General features: G+C 42.7%; 1 long non-coding RNA gene across 1 annotated transcript; it reads left to right on the top strand.

Moving 5' to 3' along the window:
• Positions 1-956: 956 nt before the first annotated feature.
• Positions 957-3,784, top strand: LOC120430156 (uncharacterized). The gene is made up of 3 exons (XR_008212159.1): positions 957-1,673; positions 2,409-2,679; positions 2,741-3,784. It is a non-coding gene; the product is annotated as an uncharacterized LOC120430156 (long non-coding RNA).
• Positions 3,785-15,260: the final 11,476 nt, after the last annotated feature.

Raw genomic sequence — 15,260 nt, 5'->3', positions numbered from 1 at the left:
GTGAGCCAGTGATGCCAGGAAACTTTCTCTATAAATGCTACTTTTCGTGAGTGTTCGCTTAAAATTTCATCACAATTGGCAGCACTTAGCAGACCCAAAAGAGCGCTGGAAGAAAAAAATCCAAGTTGAAAATAGAAAGTTGGGCGTGGCCCAATGCATTCTCGTTTGTTTAGAATACATTTGGGACATATTTTTTTTAAATGATTGTAAAAGGAATAGAATAACTTTGAGTAAAAGTGAAAATAAACAGAAAGGTTCAAAAAAAGTTGCTCTACGTGTTGGTGAACTTGGTTTAAATAAATTTAAAGTAACACTCCAGATTGTCCAGCATTATTCAAACACGACCGCTTATTAGGCTTAAAATGGGTATATTTATTTCCTCCAATATTTCGTCATAAAAGAGATAATACCAAATTTTCCTTGTTTAAACCATGTAAAATCACACATTTTTTATTGTGAAGTAAAAAAACACAATAATGAGTCACGTAACACATTTTTAAAGACAAAATTACATCTGTAAGACCACTAATGTTTTGAAACAAAACACGGTGTTTCTGTTGTTACAATAACAACCCAATAACAAAATAATAAATAATAACGACGAAAAACAAACCCTGTTTTAAATAACATAAAATGGTATTGGCCAAGTATTTTCAAATATCAAAAAATGTTACTGCCAAGTTATCTCCATCTGCTCGGGATGTAAACAAAAACAAACACATTTAGTTTGGCCTATATAGTAGCAACTTGTATAAATTTGGAAGGTGTAAAATTGAAAGGATTTAACATTATCCCCATTTAAATTCAGAAAGTGGCATTGCGCCGGAAAAGTGGCAAATTTACAAATCTAATTGGGGACCATCCATAAACCACGTGGACACTTAAGGGGGGGGGGGGGTGGCGATTGTCCACGCTCCATACAAAAAAGATTTTTTTGTATGGACAATTGTCCACAAAGGGGGGGGGGGGGGTCTTGAGAATCCCAAAAAAGTGTCCACGTGGTTTATGGATAGTCCCTTAAAAAAAATAAACATTATTCTGACATGAATGGCACCCATTCCCAGATGGGTACCAATGATTTGTATTACTGGGTATCGTTCTGTGCATTGTCGCTAAATTTGGTTGAATTTGAAAACCAGAATCTCGAGTGGTAATCAAAAACGTAAACCGTAGTCAGGCATGCACGTGTGACATAACGGCCTCTGACTAAACTTCTCTACGCAAAAAAAATCTTATCCAGGTCATATTGTTGGCTGTCACTTTCAAAATCTTTTTTTTTTTATCAAAAGGTATAAATAAACATTGACTAAAAAAATATAGTTTAATATTGATTTCAAGCAGATTTGCTCTCATCGAATACTTCAACACTTCATGCAAGGTTTACTTCATCGAAGAACAAGCTCCCTGGAGGAAAAAAAAAACAAAAACAAGCGATCTCAAAATAAAAGCTAGGCAAGGGAAACCAAAAATAATTAAGAGGAGTAAATATTAAACACAACAAATAGACAAAGGAAAAAGAAGCAAAGGGCATGCCCTCGAAGGCACACCGTGTAAATAGTTGTAGTTACAATAAACACTAAACAAAACAATCGCAGCGCCTCCAATATATTTGTATTGACGCAGCTAGAAGTAAACAAACAAAAAAAAAACACGAATGGCTCACGTAGGTGTAGGTCTGGGTGCTGAAAAGACAGAATGCGTAACGTGATTTTCAAAAGCTCCCCACTGCTCCCCACTAATACAACAGCACTACAGCTGTAAACATAAACAAAGTAGAAGGCTATGTTCAAGCTCAAGCGTGACATATTTTTTGCTGCTGAAGTGAATTGTTTTGAAACATTTTGAATCTGTTGATGTTGATGTTTTCGATGAAAAATTAAGTGCTTCCCACTTTTTTCTTCGTATACTAAACAATGGGTGGCCAAAAGAGGCCTTTTTTGTTTTCCTCGTGATGACAATTTTTCATCACGAAGTGGGTGGAATTTCGTGAACCAGAAGAGCAACCGAATAAAAGTTCCGAGATTATGTATCTTTGATGTGCAGTGATAATATCGGAGTAAGATTATCCAATATTATTTGGCAGGTACCATTCATAGTCATTGATAATTCGTCGCTAACATTTCAAAAATCGTCATAAACATAAGTTTTGCGTGAGACATAGCGATTTTGAAATGTTAGCAACGAATCATGCCAATCTCGGTTTCAACCCTCTTCTTAAGATGTTTTGACTTCGAATATCTTAATAGCTCGACGCAATCGACTTTTTTTTATTCCTGACAAAATAAATTATAGATCGATCACAATACTTGCCACTTCTTGGTATTATTTTGCGAACAGTAAATTGGTTCCGCTTTGACAGTTCTAAATTGAGGCCGCTTTGCGGACAACTATTCTGCACCCAGGTGTAGGTAATTAAATTTTGTTACAATTGTGTCAAGCTTCGCGACAGTCGGTGGGAAACTTCCTCGAATCAGGGTTTGAGTCCTGCTGAGGGCAGTTGGAAATCGATCGCAACCAATCAAAAACCATGAAACAGTCACTTTTGCAGGAAAATAAGCGAATTGAACGAGGTGCGCTGAATGTGTGTGGATGTGTAAATAGTTGATGGGTAAACAATTACCAGCAAGGACGAAAAAAAAGAAGCGATCGCTTATTTGAAGGTGTTTGTGTACTGGCGAGGTGTGTAAATTAATTTATGCGTTGATATTGTGTAGAGAAAATTTATTATCCCATTTTGCAGAAGAGCAACACCACTAATGAGGGGCTCCATACAAATACAAAAAAAAAGACGAAAAACAGCATTAACAACTTCAAAAACACCAGAACAATAATGAACGGGGGGAGGCCCACTAATGAATGGTGATAAATGGCTGGTGAATGGTTTTGAGATTTATTATTATTATTATAATGGTAACAGCAAATTAATAAATAAATTGCGATTTCGATAAACCGAATGGAATTGACAGCCTTGTTAGCACCTGGGGAGTAGATATGAGGTGCTAAATTGATGGAATTACGCCACAGTAGAAAAAACACGACATTTGTGGGATTCAATATCTTTAATGCAAGCTGTACTTGTCATTAAAAACATAATAATCTCTTAACTAACTTGTTAAAGCCATGGATTTAAACAAATTTTACAAATTTATAATGAATCCACGGGATCGAATGGGTTTCTCCAAGATTTGTTTTAAGATTTAGTAAGGTTCACTTTTCTTGCATATTGTTGAAACTCGAAATCTCTACAAGAACAATGTAGCGTGTATTTATTTGAATATTCGAAATTATCTCTAAAATCTTTTGCTGGCCAATTAAACCTGTTCACAAAAATAAAATTACACCCCATGAAAGGTTCACGTTGTGAATTCAAATCAAAATATTTACTAAGTTGGTTCTGTTCTTGAGGTTGAAAACGCTCAATTGTACAAAGTGCAGATAACCGGGAATGTTGCAAAGATTAGAAAGTAAGATAATCCCATCACGGAGCTTGCAGAAGAATAAAAAAAATGTGTAAAAATAATGTAATAAGTAAATGCAAAGAAAAAAAAACCACACACAGTGAAAAGGGCATGTAATAAAGTGAAACAAAACGAAGTAGGTACTAAGTAAAAAAAACTTAAACAAATAACAAAATGTCTATCAATGTTTAACGAATGTTTTCAAAACAACTGTTTTTGTACGAATTTGAAAGAGCGTCAAAAAGTTTGCTCACCGCCAGAATCTAATAACGGTATCAACTTAGTGACAAAACAAATGAGGAATAAAATAAAGTGTTACTGCTACTATTTCTAAATACACGTTGTTTTATTTGAATAAATCCCTGAGAATTTAAACAGTCAGTTGTTATTCATCGCAAAATTAACTAATGTACTCGAATACTAACTCAAAATAGTCCGCGACCTGCTTTGTTTTAACCTAAGATTGGAGTATTTAAAATATGAATAAGAAAAAAATTTTTTTCACGGTGTGATAAATACCGTAATTATAAAATAAAAATACCCATTTGAGATAAATACACCAGTTGATAGATATGACCCCAGAGCACCTTTGGGTGAAATATGACATTTTTTGTTGGGCCAGTTTTCAAGTTACACCCTTTCAAAGATGTTAGTGCCGATTTTTCTTGATTTTCTCTTAAATGCAACCATAAAATCCAAGGCTAAGTCAACAAAAATCTACTTTTTGTATGTTGTACTAGTGGACACTATTGTCCCAAGTCATCATTATTATTTTACAATGTGAAGTAAGCAATCCAATAACATTTTGCAACATTTGACGAAGAAAGAAATCTGAGGGCTTTTGTTAATTTGATTGGGTTAACCGCGGTGGATTTTCTTGAAATAATTCGAACTGTCAAAAATCCACCAAAGCATCTACCGGTGGATACTTTTCTACCACAGATTTTTTGTGCGATCAATGCAGTAGATGCTTTGGTGGATTTTTGACAGTTTGAATTATTTCAAGAAAATCCACCGCGGTTAACCAAATCAAATTAACAAAAGCCCTCTGGTTTCTGTAATAAACATCCACTAATTGTATGTTAAGATGTTTTTGAAATCTATTTGAGAGAAATTTATACGGGTGAAGTTGAAAAATATCATTCCACTTTGTTATACATTAATTTGTATAATTTTAAACTGCTATCATTGAGACCAATAAAAAATGCGAGAAAAAAGTATAAAAGTATATAAGTCGAATATGTTTGATAAAAATAATAATTGCACCAAATTCTCCACCCTTGCAAATCATAACCGCACACCAAATATTTGCACTCTTGAAATCCTACCCCTTCTCCCCCACCGCTCGCCTAGAGTGGTGAGTGTCTCGACTGCCACTCAAAAAAATACTCACGTCGAAGTTACGTGAAAAGCTATGTGGTATTTTTCCACTAAACTTTTCACGTAACTTCTACGAGGTGGCTCTAGTAGAAATGGAATATGCTTGGCCAGATCATTTCACGTTGTTTCTACGTGTTTCACACGTAGAAGCTATATGAATCGATTGATTAATTCTACGTGCTTGCTGTAGTAACCATGATATGATTTTAATGGTAGTAGTATTTAATATTTTTTTTTCGAATGGGAATGGGAAGAAGAAATAAAGAGTAATTGCTAAAACTCATTTCCTTTATTAACTTATAAATTTCTTCGGGGTGATTTCACCGTTTACCACTAATTCAAGAAGATCCCGGGTGACCTTCCGCCATGTCGACACTATCCTATCGTTGTGCACCAGCGATCAACAATGCGCAATGTGCTTAACCGTGATCTCGTAGTAGAGTCCCTTGGCCAGGTGTAAAATCACCACCGATAAATACATGTCCAGGGAACCACGTTTGAGTGCTGCTCCAGTTCGGCTGCGTTGCGTTTGGCCACGTCGCTAACGTGGCCGAGCAGGAGGATGTTCGATCGAAGCTAGCTGATTCCACTGGCCATCATGGTCGCACGGGAACCCGTTTCGAAATCGTTGTCGTAGATGGTCGTGCTGTTTGGGCTTGCGGTACGCTATGAAAAGGTTCAACCCGAACACGACCGCGTGCATGAACTGACCATGTCCGTAATATTTTCGGTGGCGTCAAACACCACGGTAGCACCGGCCACAAATGTAAATAACGGGGCTTACATTCCTGTGACCACCGGAGAAAAAGATGCTGCTTACAAAGATCGGCTTCTGCAAGAAAAATATTATAAATTATTAATAAAATAATTCAAGCTTAATTCAACTTACCGTTCAATTGCAATCAAATTTTACGGGCACAAGTCCGACAGCACGCCTTAACTGGACGCACTCAATTTTCACACTAAAATAATCACGTAGATATTTGGCCGAATGGCCCACTCGAGTCACGTTGAAGTTACATTTCAAAACACATAAAAGCTACATGGAAAAACCTAGTGGAAAAATACTGTTCCGGATCGAGCCCTTCAAGAATAGTGGACTGTATTTGGGGAGGTTTCTGCTCGTCCAGAGCGCACTTGGGGAGGTCAACGGCCTCAGTTCTTCAAGTCACGGATCGAAGTAGAACACGGTTTGTTGCGCGGAGTAAAACTTTATTCGCGGCGGTCGGGCGGTACAAATACGCGAGGGTTCAGGTGAACCGAGCCAGTTGGGTGATGGCTGAATACTTAAACTTTATTGTAAAGATAAACAAACTGAACCCGTCGGGCACTCCCGTACGGTCTCTCTCACTCTCTCACACACTCTCTCATCACTCATTCTCTCTCTCACGATTCATCTTGAAACTAATCTAATCGATAGGGTAAAGGGCGCAATACAAAACCTAACTTCATTTCCAAACATGCCGCCCGCCTTGAAACCTGTGGTTTCAACAAATTGAAAAAGAACGCTACCTACTTTCTTACACTAATACTAACATAAAATTGATCACTCTTAGGGCTAACTTCACTTCACAATAATCCGATCGATTGATCTTTAACTTCTAGACGTAAACAAACTTTTGCTCAGGTTGCTGCTGACTACGTGGGGTGAATTTATCCGTCGACGACGACTTGGTGCATTCTCTGCATCGTACTGCAACTCTGCTCCCTGGAACGGTCATCTGCTGCTTCGTTGCTGCCTAGTGCAGCCTGCTCGTGGGTGTCGCCGCCGAGTAGCGGTCGTGGTGGTGTGGTTGCTGCTGTTGCAGCCTCGAACTTCTCGTCGTCAGCGTTCGCCAGACCGCTGGCCGTGTGCCACGATCGCGAACCGTGCTGAACTTATGGTGCAGCCTCGCGCTGCGCTTCTTCGGTGTGGGTGGGGGGTGATGCTCCAGCGGAACATGCTCTGCTTCGGGTGGGGCCAATGGTCGGCCACAGAGTGCACACGGGGTGCAGTTGCATCGGTTGATGCCTTCTTCTTCTTCTTCGGGTGTATGTCATCTTGTTGATGTTGTTCTTGTTGCAGGTTTCCTCGGGGAGAGATACGTTGTAGTATACAGTGGAGAATTTTGAAAAACCGGAACAACTTACCCAGCCAGGTAACGTTGATGCTGGGCCCGCAGGCCATAAAGTTGTTACGCTGGGGGTGTGTTGTTCGCCGGTGTGCTGCTCGTCGGCGTGCGTCGCCGATGCGCGGTTCGCCGGTGGTGATGCGGACGTGGATGCGCGTCGTGCTGGTGGACTTTCGGACGTTGGTGTCGGTGGTTGAGTTGATGGTGTGCCTCGAACAAAACTTGATGTAGTAGGTGTATGTAGCGTGCGTAAACTGGAACAACTTACCCCACCAGGTGAATTCTGGCGCTCGATCCGCAGATCATGGGTGAATTCCTGGGGGCGTTGTTCTTCTTCGCTGGTTAGGGATGGACATCGACTTCGTACTTCAAAACTTCGTGGTCGGGATGTCGATCGACACGTGAGCTGGCCAAGCGCAATGTCGAGCGGAAACCGAGACTGACTGGCAGGATCCTAGGTTTCCTCCAGTGAGACGTGGTAGCGTGGGTGGGTGTGCTACCGATGATAGGGGTGATTAGCGACTTTACAAACATGCAATCCCATAACCAGGTGCGCCTTGTGCGCTGAGCTCGGACAGACAGGTGTCTACCGAGTAGAGAGACTGGACAGCGACCAGCGAGCTTCTTCAACAATAAACATGCACACATACAGACTACAAACACCAACTTAAACTTCAAGAATGGTTGACGCAGCAGCGTCGGGGCGCACTAAGCGAGTGCTTAATTCGAGGTTTGAACAAATTCTTGATTTTCCCGAATGGGAAGCGTGCAGACGATCGAGATCGTTCGATCGAAGCGTCCGTTTGCCGTGCGAACGGTCACAGCGCGCACGTTGCCTTTCGCTCCCTCGTCTTCTTCGTACGGCTTTGCAGGTTGGAAAGCCACTTCGTACTCCACTTCTTCTACAACTGCTGGGTGAAACGCTGTGCGATCTGCTAAGCGTGGGATCTTGACCTTCTTCTTCTTGCGCTTTGGGTTCTCGAGCGGAGCCACCTTGGCCTCGACCATGAGCTGTCGAAACGTGACGGAACCGTCAAGCGCAGTGCAGTGAAGGTAGAGACTCGCACCGTACGCTCGCTCTGACCCGTAGAACTTGTTCTCGACGCAATCGTTGCTGAACCCAATCCAGCGCGGCACCTTACTCGTCGCGACCGCCTTCAAACTCATCCTAACTCTCCACAGCTGCTGCAACGATTCGTCCGACGATTGATCCCGATCGCTCTTGACTCTCCACAGCTGTTGACAAAAGACACAAGCGTGTACGACGCTGTGCAGCGTGTTGAGCGTGCTGCGCTCGTACTTCAGGTGCTTCGGGAGCTGCTTGAGCAGCTCTGGGCAGTGGGAGATCCACTTCTTCACCGTGAAACCAGCTGAATCGGTGAACTGCCGGACGTTCGGCGCGTGTCGGACGTTCAGCGTGCCTGATCTTCGCTTCGCATTTTGTTTCGTCGTCTTCTTCAACAGCTCTTCGCGGGTGAACTCCTCCACAGAGTGGGTGTTGTCGGCGTGACTCGACTCCAGTTCGCAGAATTCCTTCAGGTCAACTGCTGTGCTGAAGTAGGTTGCCGTGCATGGGACGCTGGGTGACGACACTGGAACTTTCCCCGAGACTATCCATCCAAACACAGTCTCCTGCAGCGTCGGACCGTCCTCGACGATCTTACGACGACCAGCCGCCAGCAAATCAAAGAAGAATTCAGCACCGATGATCATGTCTATGGGACCAGGTTTCCCAAAGTGCGGATCAGCGAGAATGATGTCACAGGGGAGCATCATCTGGCTGACGTCAACCGGTGTGACGGGCAGATCGCTGGCGATCTTTTCCAGCACGTGGAACTTCATTTCTTTCGAGAACATCGAGATCGTAGCCAGCCGTGGCTGGATCTTCGCACGCACGGCCTCCAGCGACAGTGCTGAACCGTTTCCGATGCCTTGTACCCTCAGTACATCAGGAGTTGTCCGGAACTTCAGCTTCTTCGAGAAAGTGCAAGACATGTAGCAGAACTCGGAACACGAATCCAACAGGGTCCGAGCGAACGAGAAGTTCCCGAACTGGTCTTCGACGCGAACTACAGCCGTGGACATGAGGACTCGGCGGGAAAGTGTGGGTGCATTTTGTGCGGGGAGGGATGCCGCTTTGAGGGTGGTGGTATTACGAAAGTCTGTGGGTGGTGGTGGGTGAGTGTTTCGAGAAGTGGATTGGATGACGGAGTAGAAACTTGTGGTTGGTTGGGTGGAAATGTTCTGTGTCTGGTCTTGCTGTCTCATGGATTGTTGTTGTTGTCCAGCTTCGTGGGATTGACCTTGCGTATTAGGAACGGAGGATCTTTCTTGTTGAGCGCCAGCAGGGGCCGGCGTGTCGTAGTGCAGCAACGTGTGATGTCTTCCGCCGCAGCGGGAACAGGAACCACGAGAACATCCGTCAGCGTAATGACCAGCATGTAAACAATTTCGGCACAGTCGCCGTCGATTCACTTCCTCCACTCGTTGGGACACAGACATGTTCCTCAGCTTGCTGCAATTGAACGGCATGTGAAATGCCTCTTCACAAAACAGGCAGCGTCGTTGTGACTGCGAGGACGTGTGAGCGGTCGAAACTCTCCAGCGGTTCTGCCGACTGTCTCCTTCGCTGGGCCGGTTGGCCTTGATCGATTGCAGCACCATACACTGGCCACGCAGAAACTCGATCAGAACGTCGTACTTCGGCACAGCTTTCGAGTTGTGGTGCGATTCCCACAGTCGCAGCGTGGCATGATCCAAACGCGCGCAGAGCATGTGGACCAGGATCGTCGACCAGGCTTCCGTTCCTTCACCGAGCTTCTTCAGCATCTGGAGGTTCGTCTCGAACTCGCTGATCAAGTGAGACAGACCGTCACAGCTCTCCTTCCGCAGCGGCTCGATGTCGAAGAGCGCGTCCAGGTACGCCTTCACGATGAGCTTATGGTTGTCGTACTTCTTCTCCAGTGCCTTCCACGCAACATCGTAGCCTTCTGCGGAGAAATCAACCGACAGGATCTCCAGCTGTGCCTCACCTTGCAGAGCGGACCTCAAGTATGTGAACTTGTCGATGTCCGGCAGCTGCACGTTGGAGTGGATGAGGCTCTTGTAGGTGTCGCGAAACGAGATCCAATCCTTAAGCTCGCCGCTGAAGTTGGGCAGCTTGATGTCCGGCAACTTAATGCGAGAGGTCGACCGATCGAAGCAGGATTCGTTTAGGTCAGCGGCAGGAGTGGGCTCAACCTTGACCGGGCGCAGCGCGACCAGCTTCGCCTTCACAACGAAGTACCTCTCTTCGACGTCACGAAGAGCCTTGTTGTACTCCATCTCACGCTGAACCACCAGATCAGCCAACCGCTTCTTCCGAGCCTCCTTCGACTCCCCAACAATTTCGTCCTCATCCTCGTCATCGATCATGGCTTCGATCTTGCGGCGAACCTTGTAGAACTTCCGCATGGCCTCCTCCAAGGTGTCCAGCCGAATCGAGATCTGGTTCTCATGCTCCGCCTTCTTGTACGCCTCCACGAAATCTCCTACACCATTGATGGTCAGAATCAGCTGCCGCTCCTGCTTCAGCAAATCCTTCAACTCGTCCATTCTTCACCGCCTTCACTCACCGTTGACCGCCAAAACTCCAGAACACTGCAACCGTGAACACCGAAACGATCAACTCAACGTTCTACGCGACCCGATTGACAGTGGGAAGAGACAGCCAAAGTGGAGAACCAGCAGTGGACCGACCGACAGAGACCAGAACAATCCAAAATCCAGGGCTTGCGCAGTAAAAACCCAGACCACAACCCCGGAAAGAAACGCAAAGGCGTAAAAAAATCCAAATAAATCTTTATTACAAACTTCTCTCGAAAAAACGCTCATTCACTCAAACCCAAAATGGCACACACCTCACCACAGACACACACACACACCTCATGCACCACATGCAAACCCAATACTTCCTCTGGAACGCTGCTTGGCCCTCCTGGAACCTCCAGTAGATGGGCAACGTCCAGCACACACACACAAACACTCTCGAACACACAGCAGTCGCAGCTTCCGTCCGCCAGCCGCCGTAGATCAGCTCCCAGCAAACCACGATCGCTCCAGCTGCTTCTTCCAGCCAGCACCACCTCGCAGAACAGCAATAAAAAACTGCAGCACAAAGCCGCAAATCACTGCGCGATGGCGCCAACTGCCGCGGACTCGCACAGTCCGAATCGCGATGGCCACTGTTCCGCGAACAGGCCACTTCACACGCGCGCGCGCACACAAAAAGTCCTTTCACTTCGGGTCGGCCACTTCGATCCGGTTCGAAGGACCAATGTTCCGGATCGAGCCCTTCAAGAATAGTGGACTGTATTTGGGGAGGTTTCTGCTCGTCCAGAGCGCACTTGGGGAGGTCAACGGCCTCAGTTCTTCAAGTCACGGATCGAAGTAGAACACGGTTTGTTGCGCGGAGTAAAACTTTATTCGCGGCGGTCGGGCGGTACAAATACGCGAGGGTTCAGGTGAACCGAGCCAGTTGGGTGATGGCTGAATACTTAAACTTTATTGTAAAGATAAACAAACTGAACCCGTCGGGCACTCCCGTACGGTCTCTCTCACTCTCTCACACACTCTCTCATCACTCATTCTCTCTCTCACGATTCATCTTGAAACTAATCTAATCGATAGGGTAAAGGGCGCAATACAAAACCTAACTTCATTTCCAAACAAATACTATATGGTTTTTCACGTAACTTCAACGTGAAAGCATTCTTTTTGCCAGTACGCTTTCACATTATTTCTACGTGTGTCACGTAAAACAGGCATAGAAAGGGGAAAATTGTGGTTACGTGATTTTTCATGTAGCATCAACGTGTGGTTTATTTTGAGTGTGAGCTTTGCTGCTTTCGAACACTTAACGTGGAGGTCCAGAGTGGCAGAGCGTAGTCCAAATTTTTTTTTTCTTGTGGGCTGGTAGAAGCGTTCAAAATTGAATTTTGGAAAATGTTAAACCATAGGGATCAAGAAGACATTCTGAATTTTCAGATGGATTAACTACTTTTAAATTTCATCAAAATGTGAATTCACAATGAGTCGATTTGTGAAAACTTCGTAGACCGTCTGCCCCCGTTTTGGTTTGTTCCCACCGCGATAACTCTGACTGGGGTCACTTTTTTGCAAATAGGAAAACATGATAGGAAAGAGCAAGTTCTTACGATTCTTATGATACCATAACATTGATATTTTTCTCGAAAAATATTGAAGCACTAAACGCATGAAAAAAATATTTTTGAAAAACTCGCAGCCGCCAACAGACCACGCGACAGAACGTGCAGCAGTGGACGTACGAAAAAAAGGAGAAACCGACATAACGGTGATAACTGCTAGCCGCGTGGCAAAAATGGTTTTTTGCAATTCCGTCGTTAAACTACTTACTTTTCCTGTCATTCTTGAACGACGAAATAGCCTACTTTTCTGTACCAAAAATAACAGAATCGAATAGCAACACTTTTCAAAATAAATGCTGAAAAGTTCTACTTTTCAGCACTGAAATGGGTGCTGAAAAGTTGAACTTTTCAGCACTTGTTTCGAAAAGTAACACTTTTCAACATTTTTTTGATTCAAACGATTTATTGACAAAATACATGAAAATTTGACATAAAATTTCACTCAATGGGTGTTTTTCGGAATTGCAAAAAATGTTGTATGGAACTCGTTGCAAAACTTGATTTTTTCAGCACTCTTCGTATTTATCAAACTCGGTGAACCTCGTTGGATAAATGTACGACTCGTGCTGAAAATATCCTCTTTTTGCAACTTGTTGCATAAACTACTATTGCCTGGTTGCTTTGTCATTGTTTCTCGTTCGCTGCTGCACCATCGTTTTTCTACACACGGGGCACAGAGGGGAATAATCGAAATTTTACGCAATAAATGAATATCTTCTCGGGAATATTTTTGGGAATTTTGGTGTCTTTGGCAAAGTTGCTCGTATTAGTAGTGCGCATCTTTTGGCACCAATTTTTAGTTCCGAACTTCACCGCATAGGTGGCGCTGAAAACTAACTTTTTACAAGAGGGTCGTAGAGCTTTGGTCTCTTCGACAAAGTTGTGTAATTTATCTTTTTGAACAACTTTTAGAACATTTAAAAATCCCAAAAATAATGGCAAAAAGTTACAGCACTTTAGACAAAATATCTCTGATAAAATCGTTTTTTGTTCTAAAACATCTTTAAACTTATTTATTTATCATTCCAATAATGATAGTTGGTGAAAAATAATTATTGAAGAAAATTCTGCTAAATCTAAAAAATTTTTGATGTCTTATTTTACAAATTATAGAAAAAAACATTGAAAATATGGTAATTTTGGAAACAACTCGGAACTACTCGGAGCCGATTTGCCGAGCATTTTTTCAAAAAAAAAAATTATTGGTCTTTTTGCCTATAAGTTATTAGCAATCCTCTCCGAAAGTCAGAAATGAATTTCACCTATGTATTATATATTTAGCTAATAAAAATTTCGAGCCTTCTCAATGACCAAAGTTCTTTTTTTTGCATGTTTGGATTGCCCCTACAAGTTTTCATTCAATTTTGGTCGTTGTCTTGAATTTCATGTAAAAATTTGAAAATCAAAAATCTTGAAAAGAAATTTTCAGATTGATTGGATGCCTTCAGCAAAGTTTTAGAAAATTGTTAGAACAATCCAGCATTCAGAGTCAGGTAGAAAATAATTATTGGACCTGGGGGGGAATTTGTTCTCTTGGCATTTTTTATGATTTAGCTCTTCCATACAATTTGCAATTCTAACTACATTAAAAATATTTTGCAAAGTTTGTGATAGTAACTTGTTTGCTCTCTTCTGAATAAACTATTCATCACTTGAAATAATAGTGATGTGCCAACATCAAGTACGCGACGGAAATACATGTCAATTCAACAAAAAAAAAAATCAAGAGATTTTCAATTTTTAAGTTTTCACATGAGATTCGTATAAGGACAGCGGCCAAAATTGCATGAAGACTAGGTACTTTTATCTACAAGGACTTCGCCACCCTGGGCTCCTAAGTGTATGAAAATATGGCACGGAGTGACGGCGCCGGATACCCATATTTACACAAAGAATTTTAGAGCGCCCACCGCTTTTTTTTAGAAAAATGCTCGGCAAAACGGCTCTTAGCAGTTCCGAGTTGTTTCCAAAATTACCATATTTTCAATGTTTTTTACTATAATTTGTAAAATAAGGCATCAAAACTTTTTGAGATTTAGCAGAAACTTCTTCAATAATTATTTTTCACCAACTATCATCATTGGAATAATAAATAAATAAGTTTGAGATGTTTTAGTACAAAAACGATTTTATCAGAGATATTTTTTCAAAGTGCTTCAAAGTGTTTTACCATTATTTTTGGGAATTTTTCAATATTCTAAAAGTTGTTAAAAATGAACGCTTTACAATACCATATTGTATGACGAGCTTGTTCGACATGGGAATCTCTCTCTCATAACATTACACCTTAGCTTCCATCCACCCCGTATTCGAACTGACGACCTTTGGATTGTGAGTCCAACTGCCTACCAGCGACTCCACCGAGACAGGACCCAGGGAGACGACTCCTACACCTGGACTGAGCTAACGACCTAACCTTTAGGTTAGGGGCCAACATTTACTTCCCGTCCGACGGAAGGCGTGATCAGACAAATCTCGTCTCGAAAAATGCCACCGGGACCTTCTGGGATCGAACCCAGGCCGATTGGGTGAGAGGCAACCACGCTTACTCCAACACCACGGTCCCGACAACATTAGGGATCTTTATTTATTTTATAAATTTCTAAATGATTGCGTCTCATACCAAATGTATCCCATTTAGGGTATATGAAAAATACCCAACGTTTGTTTTGTTAATTATTAGTGGAACACATAAAAACTCTTTTAGTAAAAAAAAATCTTATGACGAGGTTGAAAGCAAAATCAAGAAGATAGTAATTGTATAACAGGAATACTAAACAAAATACAGTAGAGTAATTTTGCGTGTGTAGGTAATAGGATGTAACAAAAATGACTTTTTGGCGGCCATTCAGGGCTTCGTTCCGGTGGGCATACTTAGCCCAAATCCCAAATATGAGCTTGATTGGACGTAACAGGAGCTGGCGCTATGTCTATTTTTGAGGCACTTTGGCCACAAATGCGTTTATCAAAAACATCACTGGCGTGTAGGTCGGATCCCTGCGCATCTTTTGGTATACCGTAAAACGGGGTAACTTTGATAGCCGGGGTGACTTTGATAGGTTTGCGATTTTCCCGTAAAATTAGGAGTACAATTAAAATACGTA

This window comes from Culex pipiens, chromosome 2 (genome assembly GCF_016801865.2).
Source record: "Culex pipiens pallens isolate TS chromosome 2, TS_CPP_V2, whole genome shotgun sequence".
NCBI classification, from domain to species: domain Eukaryota; kingdom Metazoa; phylum Arthropoda; class Insecta; order Diptera; family Culicidae; genus Culex; species Culex pipiens.
This window is presented reverse-complemented; position numbering and strand designations above follow the sequence as displayed.